Genomic DNA, 6,705 nt, shown 5'->3' with positions numbered 1-6,705 from the left:
GCCAAACATGCTCCTAGGATTAACCTTGGTTGAGTTAAACTAGGCCCGGGTTAGATTCATTGGCAGGGTTAGGTTTGGGTCATGGTTGGGCTTGAGTTAGGATGGTTGGGCTTGACATAGGGTTAGGTTTTGGCTTCTTGGATTTGGGCCATTGGGACTTCAACTTTTAAAAGGACTCTAGGCTTTGGACTTTATATAATAATTTTGGTACTAGTTTTTAAATAGTTTGGACCTGATTTTTTTCTTTTTGGAAAAAAAAATTGGGTTTGGGCTATGGGTTTTTTTTTTTTTAAAAGAACACAGGTTCTAGGTCTTAAAAGATTTTAGCTTTGCCCTTTTAAATGATTCTGGTTGGGGTTTTTTAAAACAGACTTGGGCTTTGTCTTTTAAAATAAATTGGGCCAGGGCTTTTTAAATAGACTTGGGCTAGGGCGTTTTAAACAGACTTGTGTTTGAGATTTTTAAAAAAACTTGGGCCGAGGCTTTTTAAACAAACTTGGGCTTCTTTTTTTTTTTTTTTTGAATGGGGGTCTTCGGTTTGGTTTGCTGAATCATTTTATTACCACCTGTGCATTACTAAAACTGTGAACAAGGAAACAAAATAACCTATAAGCATGAAATTAAAACTAACCTTAGGTCTTCCACTCTTTCCATCTTCTTATCTAGTGTCAGTCCTTGGGTTGCTACTCTTCAGTCACTTCTTCTATACTCCTCGGACTATTGCCTTGAAACTCTTTTCAGGCCTTCTTGAATTCTGTCAATAGGTCCTCTATTCTTCGGTTCTTCAACAATTTGAAACCCTCAGTTTGCTCTGAAAGGACTCAGTCTGCTCCTCTCTTAATTAGACTTCCCCATTGTTCCTCACTATTCTCTCTGAATATGTGTGTATGTCTTCAAGAGACACCAAAGTCTTTGTGTATGGCCTCTCAATTGTTCTCCCTTCTATTATGTGTGCCCTCTCTTGTGGACGCCTCTATTTATAGGGTTAGTGCATTGACTAGCATTAAAAACCAAATCAAAACTATTAGGAAGTAGATCAACCCTTTCCAGTCGCCTAGTTTTTTATTACCTACTTTTTCATGTGTGTGCTTGCTTTTTCATGGAAAATTCTCATCCTAGGCTTAGGCTCATTGAAATCAGATTTTTCTTACAAATTTCTTTCCATGTGGGTTACAAGCAGATTAATCGAATTAGGGAATAAATCATCTTTCTTTATTTCAAATTAATCAATTTCAAGAAACAACTCATTCAATTTTATTGTAGATCAATTGATTTTAAGAAAGAAATCTCCTCTCTTTTATTGCTAATTTTTCCCTAACTTCTTTCTCTTTGTGCGTTTGTGTAGGTGCCACTAGAGAAGCCAAATATTCCTGCATATTCTCTATGTATATTTATTTCTTTTTATATTACTATATTTCCCTGTATTTTTGTGTATTTCCGTTGTATTCTGGACCTTTGTTTTGTATTTTCTTTCCTTATATTCTCTTTTTTATTCTCTGATATATTTGTATAAAAAAAATGTACAATTTTGTTAAATTAGGCCCCAGACAAAATGGAGTGTCTACACATGACTTATTGCTATTTTATTGTGTTCAATATTTCTATTTTATCTAACGAAAAATTTGTAAAACATATTTTCATCTAATAGGCCTAACAACCCTTTTTTTAACTTAATTAGTTTTAGATCTTTTATGTTTTTACTTGGGATTCCCTTATATATATCTTACTTTTTTTAAATTTACCAAACTAAAGATAAAAAGGTAAAACTTAAAGTGATTAAATTATATTTTACATATTACTACTTTTATAGAAAATAAAATGCAACTCTATGTACAACACATAGACCTCACAACGAATATTTAATTTAATGACAAACCTTGACTAGTGAAGAAGGCTAAACCTTGAGAGTTTTCTTCGTTAATTGTATTGTGAACTTTCTTTCAATCAGGCTATCCTTTTTTTTAAAAAAAAAGAGGAAGATCATTTAAAAAGAATTTAGTTTTCAAGACTAGGAGTTTATGTAGTATTGACATGTATCTCTTGGTATGGGATTAAATATTTAAAATGACCCGACCACTTTATCATGTAGTAAGTTCAATGAATCTTAGTACATATGTAACAAATTCAAAATAGGTTAGGCCCATTATCAAATTCCTTGACTTAATTGTTATAATATTGAAAATACAAAGTAATATTATATCATTCTTACGTTAAAATATGTTATGAGACTATAGTAATACAATAGTATATCGTAATGCTAATATTTTATTTTTCTTAATTATTAGCAATAAATTAAAACAAAATGTGAGAATGGTACTGATCAAGTTGGTTAATATTTTTTTTAAAAAAATTATCAATTATTTCTTTTAAATTCTTTCTAGTTATAAATAATCAAAATTTTAATAATATTTTTTTAATCAAATATTTATTGATAAATGAAGTGAAACAGTGTCTCCTTCCTGGTACCAAAGATTAAACTAGACTCCAAATGGGCCTAAATTTGACAATGCCAGTCTGTTCTTATAATATGCCTCAGCCCAACTCCAAAGGCCCAACAGTTCATTTGCATTTTGAGGCCCAATCCAACAACTCCCTCAACGAGCTCAGGAGATCAAAATCATGCACGTGCAATGGCCGACTCAAATCCAATTGATCATTATAAGTTGGGAGAAATTATTTGAGTTTTTTACAAAAATATTTTTTTATTGAAAAAAAAAACCCACAGTTGTTTAATAATTGGTCCAATATATATATGGGATTGTGCTAAAACATGACTGACTTTCTAAAAATTCGGTGACAAAAGCATTGAAGAGTTAGTTATTTTGTGACTCAATCAACCCTTGGTTTACGTGAATCCTCAGTCACATTGAAACCGACTTTCCAAAAGTTGGTTTCTTAAGAAATTTCACCCCCCCCCCCCCCTCCACTCTTCTTCATGCACTTTATATTACGAATTGAATTTCTATAAGTTTGGGCTAACCCAACCATTTGTTATGCTTATTACAAATAATATTAATACTAATAAATTCAATTTAAAATACTTTGATATACATTCAAATTGTTTCACAATTACTTATAATAATAATAATAATAATAATAATAATAATAATAATAATAATATAATGAATAAAAGGGGAAAGAAATCAACTCCTGCTAGTAAAAGTGCGGGTCATCCTACTATGGTCATTTCAATAGTTGTGGGGTCGGCTTCAAGGGGCACGGGATTCGTCACGTGGACCGTAAAACAGATACGTGAAAACCCGGTGCGTAATCCAAAAAAAATAATGTTAGAAGAGATTTCTTGTGGTCATTTTGTGTTCAAATTTGGTCAATTTGTCTCCATACAATGGTTTTCTTGCTCCATTCTCCTCCCAATAAAGGTTTTCTATAGCCATTTTTGTGTTGAGACTTGATAAATTCATCACCATAGTATGGTTTTTCCACTCCATTCTCACACCTAAGAGAGATTTCTTATGGCCATTTCATGTTCAAATTTGATCAATTCGTCTCCATAATATGATTTTCCTACTCCATTCTCCCATCTGAGAGAGGTTTCTTATGGTCATTTCGTGTTCAAATTTCATTAATTCATCTCCAAAATATGGTGTTCTTGCTCCATTCTCCTACAAAGAGAGGTTTCTTCTAACTATTAGTGTTTAAATTTGATTATTTCGTCTCCATAGTATGGTATTCCTGCTCCATTCTCCCACCTTAGAAAGGTTTTTTCTAGCCATTTCACATTTAGATTTTATCACTTTGTCTCCACAGTAAAGTTTTCTTGCTCTATTCTTCCGGTCAAAATGAGCTTACTTTCTAAATCTCAAGATTCTTTATCTTTTGCTGCCATTTCAATTATGTTGAGAGAGGTTTCTTATGACTATTTCGTATTTAGATTTGATCAAATTTGTTTAGATTTAATCAAATTTCCAAATGAAAAGTCAAATTTATTAAAGCATGCCCATAATAACTATCTTGTGCTAGCTTAAAAGTACAATTCTGGCCTTAATAACAGTTGTTATGTTAAGTAATAGAAAGAAAAAAAATTATGGTCGGGTCTCTATGCTCTCGAAGTACTTTTTTCTCTTTCCCTCAACCCTTAATCTTGATTTGTTTGACAACTATTGATCCTCATATTCTCATAGGAAAATTTGGTTTGACGTAATTCATTGGATACAAACGTTTTATGCTTAGTTTAACTCCAGCAGTCATTAGCTTTGGAGAAGTCTCTCATGATGCTTCACTATTGGTTGTGGCTGCACATGCAGAAGGTACACCATTGCTACTAGCATGATGTCTCGAGAGCGAGGTGCCCCGGGAAGCGAGGGGAATAAAAATATGTTTATTTTTAGGAAAAACTCGGAGTTTGGAGTCGCCACTAACCTATTTGTCTTGGTGCGGTCAAAACACCCGATTCCTACTCAATTAAAAATAGTATTAGTTTGCGTATACCAGGATCGGGATGAGAAGTTCGGTTATGCGAGGGGAAGGTATTAGCATTTCTTACGCACCCATTCTACGAACGGTGCCAAATCAACTAAGAATTATCCTCAAATTGAATTTTAATAACCTTTTATTTTACACTTTTTAAATAAAAAAAATTGACAAATATATATAACTACACATTTTTTATAAATAAAATTAAACCCAAGTGTGACTTAAGAATGTCTAATAAGACCCCCAAAAGAGGGGATCTCGTTAGAAAATTTTTCCTCAAAATTAATATAGGTGAGACCTGAAATACCCATTGCCTTTTTTATAATCATAGGGACACACCCACACAAAAATACATAATAATAATATATTACAAAAATACTTAAAAATAAATACCGCAATACGTAATACAAAATATAGACATATAGTATAAAAATTACTAAAAACACATAACAAAAACAATAACGAAAACTTACCACGATAATAATACATTGCCATAATAATAGCACATAATAATAAACTACAATAATAAACTCTCATAATAATAATAAGGATACACATACCCTATAATAATAATAATAATAATAATAATAATAATAATACACATACCATAATAATACACCTACCTGTATATATATACCATAATAATACATACCATAATAATAATATCAATACGGTTGGCCTTACAAGGTTTAAAATCTTGTTATCTTATTTTGATGCTAACAAACAAGTGAAATTTAATGTATTTGTGTGAGTAATGATATTGCAGGGTTCATAGATGAGAAAGTAAGGTCAAAGTGCCCACAATGATCAAATATGATGGAAACAAGGTCAAAGTGCTCACAAGGATCAAATGAAGCTTAAATGAGCCAAGACATGAATTACTTGTATGAAGAACATGAGGACATGAATAAGTTGTTGAAAGTCAAGGCATATTAAAGTCAAAAGATCCAAAGAAATGCAAAGTAAGAAAGCTTAAAGAATATTTAAGCTTGAAGAAAAGATGGATTCAATCCAAGGACAAAACATGAAGACTTAAGAACTTAGAATGTTAATATTTTAGAAGTCTCATGTAAGTGCTTTAATGTTTAAAATATCGTTTGAAATATTTTGAAACTCTTAGGTTAACTTCTTAGACCTAGATACTTTTTAAAATACCTGAATAATATTTTTATAAGGTCAAAAATTATTTTAAAAAGGTTAGAATCATTTTTGGAATAAAGAGCACCAAAAAGAGTTTTTCCCAAATGCTGTCAGTTTTTATACAACTGCATTGAGATGAATTTTTTTCTATTAAAAACTCATTATTTTAAAGAGTGGTAAACATGAAAGTTGTAAGATTTTCTGTTAGATTTCTTTTGACACCAATAAAACCTAATTTGGAGTTATATAGAAAAAGTTATGCCAAAAACACTGAAATGAGGTCACTTTTGTCAGACATTTAAACACTGTTCAACGGGCAAATTTTCAAAATTCTAATGTTTTAAATTATAGCCGTTTGAGCCTTAAATATTCTAATAAATAGGGAAATTCTTTAAGGAAATTTTTACAAGTTTGAAAAGCCTATAAATACATGGTTTTGCAAAACAAAATAAACCTAAGAATTGAAAAATCTATTTTGAGGAGCTGAAAGTACTCTTGTTCTTCCTAAGTTCTCTTGCTCACTCATTGAAAAATTCTTTTGCTAAGAATTCTGAAATGTTGATCCTTCTTCGTTTGAATTCCAACTGCTAATCATCTTCTAAGAAGGATATTGGTGAATTCTACACTTGAGCTTCATTCTATTTCCTATTGATATTTTACATTTAAGTATATAGTGCTGAAATTGTACTAACTTGCTCTTTTCCAAGGTATTTAGATCGTTGGCTAAGTAAGGAGATATTGCTTAGAGAGGCGGACTCTAGCCTATCTAAGGAGTGACCAAACGAGGGAATATCGTTTGGAGAAGGCAGACTCTAGCCTTAACCAAGGAATGTTGTAATCGGTTTTGTTTCACCCGTCAATGGAATAGGTTTAGTGAATCCTTTGGTGGTTTGTCAAAGGCGAGGACGTAGGCTGGGTATAAGTCGAACCTCGTAAAAATCTTCGTCTCACTCTCTCTTTCCCTATTTTTTATTTTCAGTACATATTTAAAATTGCGTGGATGATTTAAATTGAAAATCAAATATACTACCCATATTTGGAAATCAAGTAAACTTAAAGATTAATTTTGATTTGGGTTGCGGAAACCGAAAGGGAGTACGTTGGGGAAACCATATCTTGCGGAAACCATAC

Source organism: Malania oleifera, chromosome 8 (genome assembly GCF_029873635.1).
Source record: "Malania oleifera isolate guangnan ecotype guangnan chromosome 8, ASM2987363v1, whole genome shotgun sequence".
NCBI lineage: Eukaryota > Viridiplantae > Streptophyta > Magnoliopsida > Santalales > Ximeniaceae > Malania > Malania oleifera.
The sequence above is the reverse complement of the archived record's forward strand: the minus strand, read 5'-3'. Positions refer to the sequence as shown.